We start from the raw sequence: 18,169 nt of genomic DNA, 5'->3' as shown, positions 1-18,169 counted from the left end.
GTCAAGTCAGCAGAAAGCTTAACAAACGCATTCGCTGCAAATGTGCTTGTGAAGACCCCTGTAGGGGCAGCCCAAATACTTCGTGGTGGGTCCACGCTGAGGAAAGGGAAGCGAGAAGACGATATTTAATCTTAATAGAATAATCCTGCATGCTAACACCGGTGCTGGGGCCGCTTTGGTCTCACCCCTCGCCCGGAGTGTTATGGGTGTCCCGTCGCAGGGGTCTCTTGGGAGAGGGGACCCGGAGGGGTCGGTCATCGACGTGGCTCTGATTCGACGGGCAGGTTGTACCGAGTAGACTCAGGATGCGGCGAATCGGGCTTTCGCGGATGTCCGTCGATGCACGCCTTCAGCTTGTGCTCTTGCCTTGGCTCTCACGTTTCACAGCGCACGTCGCGATCACATTCCCGCCTGTCCCTCTCCTAGCCTCCCGAAAACCCGTCCTCACCCTTCGACTCGCCTACCTCCAAGACACTCGTCTTTTCCCACGTCCGACCTGGCTCGCCTCCCTCTATTCCCGTCCTTGACCGGTCTCCAGTTCTCCCAGGCCCCTCTTCCCCATTTCCTGTCCGTGCACTCCCCGCTCCCGTGTGTCGCCCCCAACGGCGCACGTCCAGACTTGCTCGCGCCGCGTTGGCGTCTCCACCCACCACCTCGGACGACGTCACATACTCTTCAACTTATATTTTTATTGAGACCAGCTGATGAGTAAACTTTATCTGACAAGTTTCTTGTTGTTGTTTACAGTGAATACGCTTGATTATACTGGGTCTGCAACCAAACGTACAATTTGACCTGGAGTGTGTTGCCAAGGAGTGGAGGGAGGGGGCGGGGACAATTTGGGTGGCGCGCCTGGACCCGTAGATTGCCTCGCGGCCGGATGCAGCCCGCGGTTGGCCGACCTATGATCTAGACCTGTGGTTCTCTTCCATGAATGTTTCGCGGACCCATTCTAGATCAGCGAAGATGATGGAGGACCCCGTTCATGGTGAAGGAAAGGAAAACCTATGGGTTAATTATTATATCATTTAATATATTTATATAAATAAGGGTTGTGTAAAGTTGGCTTCTCTTTTTAACAGATACATTAAGAAACTCACTAAAAAACTAGAATGTTTTTTCTCAGTATGAGAAAAGACAGCTTTTGTCGCCTGGTTTGACTGATGAGGCTGGACTTTGCGGACCTCTAGAATGCCTTCGCGGACCCTGATTTGAGAACCACTGATCTAGACAAATACCGGTGGAATGCATTAGTGCTGCCTCATTCGGTAAGCGTAGCATTGCTGGATCGGCTGCCGCATTGCCATATAACGACTAAAAAAAAACATGTAATACATATAAATTAGTTAAATGTTCCAATAGAAAAAAACGGCGTACTTTTTTCTTTTGAATTTTCAAGCATAAGTCTAAGAGGACTCTCTTTTTTTTTTCAAGCTTCCATGAACTGGGAAGGAGGCAGGTCTGTTTCTGAAATTGTTGCTGCACTTAAAGAGCAGAAGTAATATTTTTATTAGAGTCATACTGTAGATATGTAGTCCAACTACTTCTCGACATGATCAATGGACAAATTTAGGCAGGTATTCTGACGTAGTAGAACATTTCGGGTGCTCTCCATAAAAGCAGTTTGCTGCCTGCTTTCATGGTCATTCCACCTCTAGTTCAGCAAGATCATAAGCCGATCCAAATGTTATTTCCTTGTTTCTGTCATCGAGGACGTTTTTTTGCCTTCCCAAAAGCTTCATGCAGTTGACTCCGTGCAAACCACTCGTTTCTGGCAACTGACAGTCTTACTTACGCGTAAAGAAATGACAGAACCGCGGCGGCAACCCTTTTTGGAAAGGATAATGATAAAAACGGCCACATCATAATAACTGCCTTAATCTGTGCGGTATTTATGCAAAGAGCTAGCTAGTTTATGTATCAACATTTTGTGTACACTGAAATGTTTAATTTACTTTTTACACCCAGTTCACTAAAGCTTGAAGAACAAAAACACAACAACTAGTATTTGTAAAGGGTTAGTCTAGCAGGACACAGTAGGATGGCGTGCCGCGGCACAGAACGGGCATATGACATACTCCGGTCTGCCTCCGTCCGTTGTTTTTTTTTTCTTCTTTTTGCGGGGGTGGAAGGGGAGGAAGTTTTCTTCAACTTCTGTTCTTGGCAAAGGCCTAGAGCGTGCTCATCACCTTCGTCCGGACAGCCACACACGCACGCTCTGCTGGCTGTGTTTGAGACCTCTGTTGTTAATATCGGTCCCAGGATTCCGCAAACAAGAAAGGGAAAGAGACGATAGTGAGGAGGCAAAAAGGAAAGCCGTGCAGTTTGCATGGTTGATGTCCAAACTGAAAACGGACGGGTGCACACCAATTTTCACTTCATATACTGGTGCTACGCCGCTTTACGCCATCTGTCCTATCCTGTTTGGACGGCTGATAATGGTTAGCTCATCGAACCTACAAAACGTATATGGGTTTCAATCAGAGGAAGACAACGTAGGTTACATATAACGAAACACCCTAGATTTGATTCAAAGATTTAAATAGTTATAGGCCGGAACCCGGGAAGCCACTTGTGCACCGAATTTTTCGCATGACAACCTTACATTTGGCTCATTTGTTAGGAATTTCTGAAAACAACTTCGACTTAAAATTTTGTAATGAGATTATTTAAAAAAATACTACGAAGTGTTTTTGAGTTATAGTAAATGTATAGCCAATACTACAAAAACATTTAGGAATCGCCAGAAATGTGTGGGAATTTGACATTTTTTGTTGTTTTTCTGTACTTCCTTGGAGCATAGCATAGGTTTCATTATATTTGCATCCTTAATCAACGTCTTGTTGCACACCATTGCCCTTTTTTTCAGGAGATAGCAAGGAAAACCAGATTCAACGCTACACAATTCATCGGAGGTTTTGATGTATGTAGCATCTTCAACTACGGTTGGTTTAAGTAAGGCATATGCATTCTCCTCACAGGAGTAATTTTTCAAGCTCAAGTAAGATCCATAATGGGTTCTTAAGAGTTATAACCACGTAATAAGAGTGTTTTGACTTGAGTCAACAAAATGAGCCAACAATAGAATTCTTCAACAACAGCTAAGCAACTTAAACAAGAAAAACGTACCAGACAATTATAGGGCAAAAGTGAAAAACAAATCGTAAGGACTTGCTACGTAAAAAGCTAACCAAACTTTATTACCGTTATGCCGTGCACGACAAAAAAAAAAGACAAAAAAATGCATCGTTACAAAAAAAAAAAAAAAAGACGTTAAAGTTTTTAGTGGCGCGTACGGCTTCGAAGTCATAAACATGCCGTGCCGTTTCGCAAAAAACAGCGTGCCCGATGTTCACACTCAAAACACGCGCGAGCGCAGAAAAGTTCACCTTTCGTTACAAGCATACTTTTTTTTTTTGCAGGGAACAAAGCGTTTTTTGTTTGAGGGGCACCTTATATGTTGCCGTAAATCTTTTAAGGGGGGGGGGGGGTGCAACGATTTCCGGACTTCGGTCAAAGATCTCTGGAAGTTGCCCTTTGACACCTCTGAAGTAAAGAACAGAAAACCGATTTTGCCTGCGTGTCCTAGTTGTTGCGTAAAAAAAGGATAAAGATTGGCATATCGGGCACCCCTCAACTCACTCTCAGCCTTCAGGACCTCACCTGGTACCCTTCTCCTAGTGACGTCATTCGGAGTGCCGTGTAGGTTCCCGTGTGCTCTCTCGAAGGATGCTTCCTCTCCCTCTCTCTGCTGACATTAGCGGGCGTTATGCTGCAGCTTAGAGCCGAGCGAGGTCACGTAATCTTTTCGCCGTAGTTCCTTCGGCTGCCACTTGGGGCTGCAGGTGGGGAAAAAGCTCGACTCTTGCTTTGCGATTATGCAGCGGAATCGCGACATTTTTTAATGAAGGAGGTGTTTTCTCTATCCTCCGGGACACGATAAACAACGTTAAAATGACAAGATGCAAATTCTTTTAATCATAAAAGCGTTGCACCGCCCCTTTAAAAGTCGTCTTACATGCATTATGTGGTCAACCATACTACTATCAGGCTAGAAAACGACGAGGATTATAAACGCTTAGTAAGTTGCTTACGGATGACAAACAGTGTGGTGATACAGTATTCTTGATCCCCCGCATACTGCTAGATATTAGTGTTATTGGTGTGCTAATTCCATAAAGTTGTTTTGAATTTTGTTTTGCAGCGCTGCATAAAAGACCGACTGCCAAACGATGTCCGCTACGTTCTGTTCGGGGCCCTGTTCGTATCGGATTTTTTGTCTGGCTGAATGAGGGTGGAACCAAGCCCGCCGGAGAGCGCCTAAAATCAAAAGTAGAAATGCAAGCGGCGTGCACCTCAGGGGTTAAAATATTTTGATGTGGTAAAACATCCAATCCTAACCCACTTGAAGGTGAAGGCACAGAGTTACAAACATTCGGTAAATCCTAAAGCATCGCAGAATTTACTGGTAATAAATATCTGTCAATATGACTCTTTTTGTCTCTCTCTTTTACAGCGACAGCTGTTAGTGAGTGCCTCCCCGGGAAATTGTATGGGAGTCCTTTTTGAAAGTTTTCGGTGACGCAATCTATTACATGATCGCTTCCAGCTGCCGCTGCCGCCGTTGAGTTTTTAAGAAAGCGAGAATTCCTAGGGGTCAAGCAGGATTTGAATCAGTGTTCAGGAATGATAGCAATCGCTTACTTTAGAATTAACCGCTCTACCAACTGAGCTATTAGCATAATAAATTTGAGTGAATAAAGGTCGGTTATGCATTCTATTTCTTTATACCTGGTGTAACCCACTGCTCGCCTCTGGGCCGCCAGATGACGCTACGTTGCCAGAATCTGCGCGCGCGTGCGGCGCAAACCCAGCGCGAGAGGAGGACTCCCACTCGGGCAGCGGAGAAGAGTGGACGTCCAGGATGCCGTTAGGTTATCAATTAAGAAATCATTTTACCCAAATTGTCTACGGAGTTAACAACTCAGAAGTGGGATCAACTATGAGCACCCCGAAAGTAAAACGATCGCCTGCTCACCCCAGCGACGCGTCATGTGACTCACAATGCAACTTCTTCGACCATCACGAACAAGAAAGAAGATGGTGGGAACAAGGACAAAGGGGAGGAGACCAGCAACAAACTTCCGACTCCGTCTGCAATGGGACGTGATTCAACCCTGGACTTAACGACGATTGTCCAAGCCGCAGTCCAGACGGCGATGAGTGGAGTTGTCAGCGGCATGGCGCTTCTTCAGACTGAAGCGGTTGCTTCGCTTTGTCTCCGGCGTTGGGGAGACGGCGTGTCCTGTCGCATCGTTCAACCCGCCTATATCAAGCTGCCCGACGGTTGACACGTGGATCCGACGAATCGACGACCTTGCCCACATCTATCAGTGGACTGACAGACAGGCTACGTCCTGCAACGCACTTACAGTGCTCGAGGGCCCGGCGAGGAGCTGGTACGATTCCCTCTCGTCGGTAGATAAAACGTGGACGGAATGCAAAGAAGAACTTAGGCGAGCGTTACCATCGGCAACATACGTGCAACGCCTGCGTCGCGGTATAGAGGATCGGCGTCGCAAGCGAGGTGAGCCGAATAAATCGTACTACTACGACAAGCTCTCAAAGGCTCGTCCGTGAAACCTTAGTGACGAGGCGTGCATCGAGTACATCATAACCGGACTAAATGAATAAAAGGCGCTATCAGGGTCGTCAGCGTACACACATACAGCTCCCCGGAAACCGGGCCGCGCGTCGCCCAGTATGTGGTCGACGCAAACTTCCACGCCGCTGAAGCTGCCAATGAAAAGTACGTACTTTATGCCTGCGAAACTAAATGGCCGCAAAGAGCGGGCGTATGTCAACCTGGGTAGTCAGTGCGTTACTCTGTGGCAGGAGGACGCGGGCCGCCTAAGGATAGCCTACTTGAAGCCGGCAGTGCCGTTTATCATCAAAGGGTACAGATCTGGACGCGTTAAACCGTGCGGCGAGAGACGTGCTACCATTGCGATACACCAAGCGACGGCGGCCGTTCAACTGTTTGTGATGAAAAGCAGCTCGCAGTCTATACCCCTTCTTGTGGGACAGCCTTTCACGGAGCAACCTCACGTGACGTTCATGAGGCGTTGAAACGCAGTGAGGATTTTCGCGTAGCGCAAGAACGTTCACGAGAACGACGACACGTTGCGCTCTAATAAAATCCCTGATCTGCCGCAGCGTTCTTTCTGCCTTTGGGCGAAGGGATCGACGGTAATATCCCTGAAGTATGTGGGACTCGTCAAAATTCACGTCATGAGCAATGCTCCGCACACGGATGTGTTCGTCGACACACAATTTAGGGGCCAAGAAATGAACAGTGCACACCACGCTGTGTCCTAAACATCAGTGAGGACAACTAAACTCGCCTGCCGATTTCGAACGTGTCGGATCGCAGCCTCGACACCAAAGAGAACGAGCGGCTAGCCCTAGCGGTGGTCTGCAGTCCAGACGACGAGCCCATTCCTACGAAAGTGATGAATATCAATACAGCTGAACGACACCATGTGCCAAGCGAGGAATTCAAAACGGGGCCCTCTGTCACTCTGGAGCAGCGGGAGGCACTCAACGCCTCATTGATGAATACAGCAACTGCTTTGCACGATACATTTACGAGATTAGAAACACGAAAATGGCCGAGATGAAGATCGAGCTGACGCCTCAGGAGCCAGTCAAATTCCGCCCCTATCGACTTTTCTTTGTGGAAAGAGTCCACACGAAAGAAGTCATCGCAGAGCTCAAGGTAGCGGAGATCGTCGTCGACTCGACCTCAGAATACGCGAGTCCTATCCTGATGGTACGAAAGAAGACTGGAGAACAAAGACTCTGCGTGGACTATCGAGCCTTGAACCGTCTCACGAAGAAGGACAGGTACCCACTGAACCACTGACACTGATCGACGACCAGTCAGGCCGTCTTTGAGGGAAGTGCTTTTTCACGAGCCTCGACCTAGCTTCGGGTTACTACCAGACCCTCATGTCAGAAGAGTCGCGACACAAGACCGCGCTTGTCACACCGGACGGTGTTGTGAAAGACCTCGGGAGTCAAGTTTCGCCGTACAGTTCTACCACCACAGGTGAACGCCCTGGAGCGTCATCGCCAGGTGGTGATGGTCAGCTGTGCCCGTACGCAGGGCAAGAGGCTCCTTGAAGTCGCCAACATTCCCCTTACGAAGGGACGTCGTGGCCTCCAACGAAGGATTATAAAGTTGACGGACGCCAGTGTCATCAGTCCTTACTTTTCGGCCCCTCTCCCTCCTGCTTTGGTCTGGCCTCGACGTACGGCGACCCGACAGACTCGGAACGCCCTCGACAAAGGAGGGGGCTTTACGCACTTTCCCCAACTGAGATCGCCCATGGGATTATCCCCTAACGCACGGAAGCCAGGACGCCTGCAATTTGGGATCTCCTCCGCCGTCCGAACTTCGCTGGCGCAATTGTCCGCCGAGATTGACCGGCGACCCCGTGGCCAAGGACGTCTGGCCCTCCGCTGTGCATGACGCGTGTTGCGGAGTGTGAGGGAGAGGGAAATGGCGTGCCTGGACGTCACGAACAATGAACCCTAGGGACTCTCTAAAAGTGAGGTTATAGACCAACACGGGTCCCTTACGTCACGCAGCTGCGGTGGCGCTGTCGACGGCACTGCGCATGCGCAGACTCTTCAGTTCACTCGAATTCGGTTTCTGAGCATGCGCAGTGCCCACACCTGGTGTGGGCAAACGCGGGCTTGTTTGTAAACAGCGTGTCGGTCTATAAAAGCAGCAGCAGGCGGCTGCTACTGTGTGTTCTCGGCTCACCTCACCTTATGAACGTAAGGTATTACAACTGGCCTACGCCTTGGCTTCTCTCCTAAAACACCACATCCTCCCCGAAGTTTCTTTATCAGACCCTCTGTCACCCCCACAAGAAGCGTAGGTGGAAAGCTTCCTTCCTCTAGCTTCAATACCTGTAACCTAAAGCTTTCTTCTATCTTATGTGGGCAAGACTTCGTTAAGGCAGCCCTCAGGCATGTAGAGGCAATGACCCTCTTAATTACTTATAAGTGATTAGAATCAAATGGTTACACCGTCTTCTTATCCCTAGGGCAATAAAACCAACAGACATGTGAATTATGAAATAAAATCTGAAGATCTAAAAACTGTAAACTATCATCCGCAGGACTTTCAGTGGTGAAACTGAGCCCTGATGGGGTCCACTTCTCCTTTCGGATCACAACAATGTTGTTAACTGTGAAAAAAAACTGTTTTTACACGTTGTAAATATGTGCGTTTCAGAGATAGCTCGAAAGTATTCCTTAAGTCTTAAGGAAGATATTTTTGTTTTTCAACGACGTTATCTTAAGGCTTAAGATAACGTCGATGAAAAACAAAAATATCTCATTTGAAAACCAACCCCCAGCCGCGGTAAAATACAATAAAATCAATAAAATCAATACAATCATCTGATGGGCTAGTTGGGTAAACATAATAAAAAAATAGCGCAAGGACGACGGAGGGAAGAACAGGAGACAGGAAAGAGCGCTAACTGACAACTGGCGTTTTATTTACAAGAGAAAAGAATACGAAAAGAAGTGAGGCAATTCAAAGACAAAAAAGGAGATAGAAAAAGAAGGAAGATAAAAAAGATCGGATAGGGAACAGAAGGATGCTTTTTGTAATTATATACTAAATATTATGAAGCAAAAAAATTAATAATTATAAACAAGAATTAAAAAAAGGAAAAGAAAAAGGAAAACAGTAGAAGCAAAAAAACAGTACAAGAAAAATAATAAGAAAAATAATTCAGTGTCAACATAGTGTGTAGGAAGGATCTTCAGGGATGAAGGCTGAGGTAAAACTGTTCTTTTTCTGATAAGGCTACTGAAGGAGCACTGACGCGGGCGTCGCCCTTGGATATTATGACGTGTGCTTCGAAGAGTTCTCTACTTCTCTGACCCGAAAACCGTTTGAGGACTTTCGTGTGCTCGAAGAGTGGGGTACACAGACAGTCTCTTACATGCACCGCAAGATGTCCCGCGGGAGATGACTTTAACGCTAAGGCATGTTCCCTTAGCCTGACATTTAGACAACGCCCGGATTGTCCCACATATACTTTTCCACACGAAAACGGTATTTCATACACTACACCGCTGATGCAGGTGACATAATGGTGTTGATGCTTTACAGTACATTTTGCAGTTTGCTCCTGCTTGTCGTTGATTTTTGGGCATAGCCTCCTTAGTTTATCAGGAGCTGACATCACAACCTCTACATCAAACTTGGATGCCGCCCGCTTCAAGTTATGGGAAATGCGGTGTATGTATGGCACTACAGCCGGTCGGCGTCCCTTGAAGTTATTTCTTGCTGGTCTTCCACTTGACGTAATCATGGATTCAGCGACATCGAACAGAATCGAATAAGGATATCCAGATGCCGTGAGTCTTTGAATTGGGGAATTAAAACTCTCACCGGCTGTATGTTCACATGATTTCTTGAGGGACGCACTTAAACAACTCCTTACGATCCCTCTCTTGATTAGCTTTGAATGGGCAGAGTCGTATTGTAAGAGCATTTTCTTTGATCTTGAAGAGTAGATCCAGCACGCTTGATCATCAAGAAACGATAACCGAAGATCTAGAAACTGAAGAGAGGAGTTCGCCGGCTACTCATGCGTAAACTTGAGCCCCTGTGCTTGCTCTACGAAAGTGTTTCGTATGCTGTCGGTTACCTCTGTGTCATTCTCATTGGGTCGGTCTTTCAGGAGGACAAGATAATCGTCAACATATCTAAATATGACTGACACCTGGCCGGTGTTAAGTGTGCTACCAATGGCCCGGTCGCATTGGGAAAAAAACTGTCACATAACACAGGTGCCACGCACGAACCTATACATATACCCTTCTTTTGTATATATGTATTACCATTAAACGTGACAACGGTTGCGGAAAGGTAGAACCTCAGAAGTTCTAAGAAGGATTCCACGTTGATTCCACATTTGTTTTGAAAAGATATGGAACCATTGGCCTCGATACACTCACTTACTGCTGCAAACAGTTTGTTGTGAGGTATAGAATAAAACAAATCTTCAACGTCCAGAGAGAACCCGAAGTGAACCGTCGTAGCATTCTGTTGCAGGTATTGGATTACCGCTTCAGAGTTTGGCACCAGAAAAGGATCGTTCAGTTGGAGGGTAGACAGGTGACGTAGAAGGAATCGTGACACATACCCTGCCAAGACCCCTTTTCCGTCACAACCACTCGAAAGGGACATTCAACCTTATGGGTCTTGGCCGTGAAGAACATATCTAAGTGGTCCCTTCTGGCAGATGTGATATGCTTGCGCAGTTGCTCCAGATCAAGCCTATGGCACAATTGAAGCGCATTAGCCTTGAGTGTCTTGGTTTTGAAGCCTTGCAACGCGTTAAAGTTCTTTTCAATGGCGACTGTAGCCTTTTCTAGGTAGTTCACCTTAGATGTCACAACAAACCCTCCTTCTTTATCTGACACAAGTAGGTTCAGATCATTCGCTTGAAAATACTCTACAATACGAGGAATCTTCATTGTGCTTTCACTGATAGGACCCTTCCTTAACAGTACGTCGACGCAATCCTCTATACAATAGATGTACAATATAAAAATTCGATATTAATTAACTTAAATGTGCTAATTCCTACTCTAATTAGATAATTGTAAGGTCCACGTTTCAATTATAATTTTTTCAGGCTACCACCCTGGAAGGCTAAATCAATTTATGGAACGTAAAAGGAAAAGACCGGCTTGGAGATATTCGCCGACGAACTTTGCGCTCTTCCGAAAGTAAATGTGTTCCGAATCAAATTAACATCTGCGCATTTTGTTCCGAACGCCTTTGCTTCTTTGTTCCGTAGTGCGTTGCCACGGGCCTCCCGGCACGAGTTATTGGCATTGACAGTGCTACTACGACATTTTGTTATCGCCTATTTCTCTGTATATTTCCAGATAGCGCGTGCGGTAGGCATGAAATACAACAAATTCCGAGCGCTTTTGTTTTATTTGTGTTCCAGCCTGAGTGCGTGAAAGCGTGTTTGCCGGCACGATCTCTTGGCATTGACATTGCCAACAACGGCATTCTATTTTCTTTTAGAGCGCAGCTCTTAGGCGCTCTTTTCCGGCATGAGCGGTGTCTGTGTCGGCGTCGCGGTCGGCGTTACTACGCGGTGCATTATGGGAAACGTCCCATAATGCACCACAGTGACGCGCGCGTTGCATTATGGGACGTTTCCCATAATTCACCGTGCCGTCGCTGCGTTTCCATAGGAGCTAAGCCTTTTTCTTTCTTTACTTTTCCCTCAGGTAAGTTCGCTCTTTGCAAATTTCACAAAAAAAAATGCACCATCTGTGGGCAACGCTGCGCAAAGTCGTAGCGCGATAGGTTAAGAAACCGAATTTCGCGGTCGATTTAAAGAGCCTGGCGTCTCCTTGAATCACCCTGTATTCATACGGGAAGGGTCCACAAGGGACGCGTGGGCATATTCAATTTAGCAAGCCAGCCGGTCGTAGGCAGACATTCTTGGCCAAGGACCGTCGGAGCAATGCTGCGCCGGAACAGGTCGGGGTGCCTGCTGGGCCTATATTCTGCCGAGCTCGCTTGGAAGGTGGAATCGTTGCCTTTGTTTCTTTTCCCGGTTGTTTGTGGATCCAGCGTTCATGTTCGTCGTGGTCGGTTTCAAGTACTTCTTCCTTTTTTCTTGCTGCTTGAGGTCGGGACGCGTGAGAAGTACCTAAGCGACGCTGTCGGCCTTGTTGATTTGGTCGTAAAAAATGCGTAAGACAGCTTCGGAGCTGTCGTAGGAATCTTTCGTAACCTGTGAAAAAAGTTACGGCGGGCAATTTTGTTTCGAGAATACGGATTTTCTCTCAAATTTGTCCTGTGCACTTTTTTCGTCGTAAGTTCGCTTTGAAAATCCGGCCTCAGAGGTCCTGAGGGAAGGCCGGGAAGGCCGCGAATAACCCTTTCTTTTCCCTCCTCCTCTTTCAACTCCCCCCATTTTCTTTCTCTGCTCTCTCCCGATGAAACGATTTTTCAACTTTTTACCTGTTTAGCTTTCCTCCTCAACTTATAAATTGTGCTTTGTACCAAACAGTTCAAGAACACGGAAAGGGGGGAGTCCCCTCTTTTCGGACTCTCGTTTGTGTACCCGGATACAGCCATTCGCACCCTAGAAGACTAGGCCGTCGCTAAAAATTTAGACAAGAGTTGCTTTCCCCACCCCGTTCACCCCGAAGCTCACTGTGCTGTGGAAGCTACGTGCTCGTCGGGCCAGCCACATTTTCGCCACGTGATCACGCTCTCTCGGGCAGAGAATGAGGTCGGGGGATGAAAGGGAGGCGGCTGATTGATCCGGCAAGTACGTAGCTTCCACCGCACTGCTAGCTTAGGGGTGAAGGGAATAAAAGAGGTCCGGTGTCGTGTGACGTGTGTTTTGAACGGGTGACGCGCTTTGGAGACCGTGGATGTGCCCCAGTGAAAAAGGCAGAGAGCTTAATAAGGGAAGGAGGTACAAAATAGTAGCTGTGTTTTCAAATTTTCGTACCAAAAGCCAGGCTTTTGACTTTCTACCTTTTTTTCTTTTGACCCACTGAACGATGTGTTATTCTCAAAGAGATACCACAGCAAAGTTTCGGCGCTTATTTTTTTAACTATATGTGTTCAAAAGGGCAGTATCACATCGAAAACACCAATATCTTGTTTAAAAAGTCACGAAAAAAATTTTAAAATGAATTAAACGATTAGCAAAGAGCACCTGGCGGATCTCGCTAGCGCCTCGTTTGTAATACCCGTCTAGGAACCTTGAGAGGTAGTGACGGTAACTGTCTCGCCCCCGGCCACAGCGAGGGAAGAGGGGAGGGAGGAACTTCCCTCTTTCCGAGAATCCCTTTGATGTGACCCAGAAGTCGCTCTTGTTCCTCTACAAGATTATAGAAGATTAACCCGTCACTCGAAATTCGTACAAAAGCAGCCGCTTCGGTGGCTGGAACGACAACGGCATCCTCTCGATGTCAGCCTCGCCGGAGCTTTGCTCGACCAGAGTCGAACTGCGTCACGATTGCGTTGCATGTCCTGTGGTTTCCGCTGGCTGTTCTCCGAGCGCTTGCCACAGTGGGCCGTTTATAACGAAAAATACAGCCACCAGGCTCTAAAATGCAAACCTGCGATTGTCATTTACCGATATTGTGGATCATATTCAATCTATTTTTGAACACGACGGGTATATTTCAAATTTCGCTGAATTATTCCTTTAATATCCCAATCTAAATTGATTTATCTCAGTCCAAAATGTGTTGAACTCTTTAACCTGCTGGAAAGCCGTCGTTTGAACGCAGCTGGAATAAATATCGTTGAGAGCTGAAAGTGTTGCCTGCGTCAGTTTTCGTCCCGTTTTCGTGCTTTTTGTTTCCGGTTGTTTAATTACCTTTGCAGGTGCCGTAATCGAAGCAGTAAAACCGTTCAGGATTTTATGTGTCATTTCTGCAGACCACTTATCAAAGGATGGTCATGTAGACCACGTTAAAAAGCAATAAAAGCAGTAGGAACTATTAAAATATCGCTCATTAGTTAGTGTGTTTGTTAGGCTAATGATCCTTCACGACCTTGTGCAATTATGCTTTGTATATTGTGATACCATATTGGCCGCAACCATCCTAAAACGTAAACACATTTCTAACTCTAGGAGACAAACATTAAAAATAGTTGCAAATGTGCACCAATAGCCTACAAAGCATAAGCAAACGTCTGTCTCACCAGGAAAAAAACAATAAGAATAGTCGCAAATGTGCCAGATCTGCACCACACTGATGAACCTTTCACGAGATTTAAGTTGTTTGGTTAACAAACCTGCATTCCTACCGTCTACAGATGGCTTGTGGCTTGCAGGTTTCGGGTTGTATTTGCCCGAAGCACGTCTTCCGATTTTTCTCTGCCAAAAAAGAACAAGCTTTCCTGGGACGATTGACGCCCTCGCATTTTTGTTCCAACACTTTTTCAATGGACAGCATTTTTTTTTTTGCGAGGGAGAACATTTTAAGCGATATATCGTGAGTATGAAGGCTTTCCAGGAGTTTGACACCTTTTTCCTAAGAGAGGTATGCCTTCTCACAAATCATTCAATGACGCTTTTCCTACTATCAATCACTCATTTGCTTTACACTCTTCGGTCGCACACGTTTATGCGTCGCCTCGACAAGATATACTTCCAAACCCGCGGATATCGGCATCCGATTCACACCTAGAACCCCTGGCATACACGTCCGATCCGCAATCCGCCAAATACGATTCATTTTTATCCGCGTCCGCCAGTTTACTGCGGATATCCGCGGATGATTCATCGGTGATCCGCAGTAAAGTTTTTGTACAGGTTTCCTACGGGAGCCAGAGTTGCGCCTCTGTATTACACGTGCCGCCCCGCCGCTATTCGCCGAGATCCGATCACGTGAGGACCAGACTCAAATGTCGTGCGAGAAAGTAGACGTTGGGCGCGCCCCGCCGCACGTTCTCCTGCTTTTAAGAAGCGCGATGCGCGCTTCGAACGCGCGGCGCCGGTATTTTCCGAATTCAGTCAGGTGAGGAGCAGACTCCGAATGCCGTGCAGGAAAGCCGACGCTACGGGAATGAGCGTGCAACTCTGGCTCCCGTAGGGAGCCTATACAGGAACTCTAATCCGCGAATGTGCAGGGCGCCCCGAGAGCGAAAACAAGTGTCGCTGCGGTCGCCGTGCCCTGACTGGGTGAGGTGTACCGTGACATCAGGAGAAAAACTCCGCTTCGCAATCTCGCGTCCGGCTCGCTTCCCTGCCACGGTTTCCTGGTTTGGCCGTTGTGTGCCGCAAGCACTTCGAGGAGCGGGACCTATAGTTTATTCGGAGTAAAAGGCGCTGGCTTAGGCCGATACCGACGTGCTTCCGTACCTTTTATAAGCGTGCTTGTCACTTTTACCTCTATAATTGGGTTACAAATCCCAAAAGCTATCGGCGAAACAATTACGCTGATTAACCTCCCTTTGGCTCCACGCGGCACAAGGTAGTCGTGCGAGGGGTCGGTGAAACGGCGGCGTGTTTCAGACGCAGGAATCCTGTTCCTTGCATGTTCATGATTGGGTGGTCGACGAATTAGCTCGCGACCCCGACTCTGCGCGTGCCACTCTGCATGCGCTGGTTCGCAGATGCTTTGAAGGCCATCGGTCTGAAGACCTTTTAAGTGCTCGTGGAACAGGGTCATTTTACATAAACGTAGCTTCTTCGTAAATTAATGATATAGTTTGCACAGAGCGCGACACTCTTAGCGCGAACAAGCGATCACCGGTTTTTTCCAGTTTTTCTCTTTAAAACCAAGGGATGTCATCCAAGTTGGTATTGCTACTAAAAGAGCTCATTCAGTTCTATAATGTAAGCATAAAATTTCGTGCTTGCTAATACCATTTAGAAGTAAAACGCAAATATGCGCCGATGTCGTGTTCCCGCCAACAGTGTCGCGATGTGTACACGTATGCAAGCATGTTTTTTTTTTTTTTTTTAGAAGATGCAGAATTAATAAAAACTAGTTTGTATGGTAGTAGGAAAAACGGCCGGATTCGCCCCAGTTGTCTGTATGAGATGCATTGAACTGCCCAAGAAATGCACAGCAATAGTACCGTAATTTGTAATGTTTATACTTTTTTCCTGAGATTATTTCTTCATTCCTGCCTTGTGTATTCGAAAAATACACCGCCTAGTTTGAATTGTCATTTCCAATAAAACTAGCACTGCTGCAGCCTGCAGGTCTCCAAAAAGCTTCCTCAGCCTCCAAACTCCCTACTGCTGGACTCTCTGACAACAGAGGAAAACAGGAGGAACAGTAAGCATTCGAGCGGCTGTCCGGTGGTAGATGCTGCACTAGTAGCAGAAAATGTGGAACCTGTGAAGGGTGACAGTTTCCGTGATTAAAGCTTCTGGTATTTTAGCTTCACCACAATCTGACTTAGCTAAAATCTCAAATTTAAAGCCCAAGGGACTAATAATGGGCTAGACATCTTCACCTGCGTTTGGTGTACATTACTTGAGTGATATAAACAAATCCACAGATAGCACCCGTTGAGTCTATTAAAATACTATCCGAATCCAGCAAAGGCCAAATGCGAGCACTATAAACAGATAAAAACAAACAACATGTATACGCCTGAGTTCCTTCTTCCTTTACTTTATCCCTGTAGTTGGGCTGTGTTACTTGTGATTCTCTCTCCATGGCCCAGACTTTATTTAAGATGTTGCTCGGGCACCTCTCAACTTTTCTGCTTCGGCGTTTTTGCTTAAAAACAGAGATACAAAAATAAAACACGAAACAGTATACATAACCAGCCAATTCATTCAGACCATCAGTAGCATTGGTTTTGTGAGATGTAAATCTATAGTGATGCTCTTGCAATTGTGGCCATATTTCTTACTTTACATATACCAGCTGTGATTCATGCGTCGCCTGCCCTGTCAACCATGCCTGAAATGTTGGTTGAAGTTTCGCCTGCAGCTACAGGCCATACCTCAATAAAGCCACATATAAAATTTACACTTCCTCCAAAAAAACACGCAAAAGAAAATTAAATAGAAACGAGCGCGCCGACAGCTAACGTCGTCACAGTCTCCACGGGGCGAGCGGGGCAAGTCAGGGAAAACTTCTGTCCTCGCTGCGACGTCACCCCGGTTCGCCGTAAGGGGGCGCCACACAAACTTTTTGGGGCTAATAAGCCTGTAGCTCTCAAGTGTTTAGCAGCGCCCTAGCGACCAAATTCGAATATTTTTAGGTTGCGTTTGGGCTGTGCTTTTTCGCGCTGACCCACGTAGTTATAAATTTGCAAAATAAAATAAGAACAAGAAAGTTAAAAGAAACGCATTGTTTAGTTTTGATACGACACTGAAGCCTGGAACTGCAATGCTCTTTTGTTTATTTTAAATGTGTTCCGGTTCTATATCCAACGCTTCGCTAGCGCGCGTGGTGCAGACGCGCACTAACGGCTGGAGAGGCAGTACAACTCCAACAATGGGGACAGTTTGAAATCAAACAGCGGACGCCTCCCGCGCAATTGGTCGCAAGCGCGGACGCGCTCTCTTGTCGCGTGGTGGCGACGCTGACACACGACCAATGCGTCCGCAGCTGGTATTGCAAACGTGGCCCACGAACCCCGTGACCCTAATAATAACGTAATAACAATAATAAATAGAACTAGGATGACCAAATGCACTGTCAAAGCTAAGTGTCTGTGTGCCAGATTAGCTTCCTATTTGTTTGAAATTGGTTACAGTTTTGCAGGAATGATAACATTCAGTAAACAGCTGCAAGGGTCAGAAGGTGACATTCATGAAACGCGTATGAATTCTCTTTTTAATGTAAGGAGACCCAGAATATTTAATCTACACTCGCGTATATTTTCATCCTTGTAAGTTATAGTAATTATTAAATGCAATAATGCATTTGCGCACTTCATCTAGATTTTGCGGTACGCAAGCACATTATATTTAAGGGTCGGGATAAAGTACACTTTATTTAGCGGCCTCGTGACGTTTTTTGTTTTTCCTTTAATTTTTTTTGTGGTTCCTTTTAGTAACGCCTTTTTTCAAATCATGGAAAACTGTCTTCTCTAACACTCTTTGTTGAAACAAGAAAAACTGGCGGCTGCATTTTGAACTAATAATGATATCGTCAAATGAATTATTGCAACCTGTGAGAAAATGTGGATTTTGATGCCATTTTATTTTATTGGTACACTGACTAATCACGTGACTTCGCGTCTCGCGTAACGTCACGGCATCAAGTCAGGGTGTTAAAGGACGTCAAGTCACGCTGTACAATGTCTCGTGGAACCATGAGGTCACGTGTCCTGACATCCCGCTACGGGCTTAGGAGACATCATGGCGTCAAATGAAGGTGTCAAGTTTGGCCACGTCACAGGCAACGTTACGTGACACCGCGAAGTCACGCAAACTGACGTCACAGGACGGTATTAAATGGCGTCACGAGGTCAAGGTTGTGAAGTGACTTCAGCTCACAGGACGGTGTCGCCTGAAACCTTGACGTCACTAGACCTGGCGTTATGGGACGTGGTGGACTAACATGACCCCTTGTTACACCCCAATTCGGCACCCAACGTTAGATT

The sequence above is a fragment of the Ixodes scapularis genome, unplaced genomic scaffold (assembly GCF_016920785.2).
Source record: "Ixodes scapularis isolate PalLabHiFi unplaced genomic scaffold, ASM1692078v2 PGA_scaffold7__128_contigs__length_106722199, whole genome shotgun sequence".
Taxonomy (NCBI): Eukaryota; Metazoa; Arthropoda; class Arachnida; order Ixodida; family Ixodidae; genus Ixodes; species Ixodes scapularis.
This window is presented reverse-complemented; position numbering follows the sequence as displayed.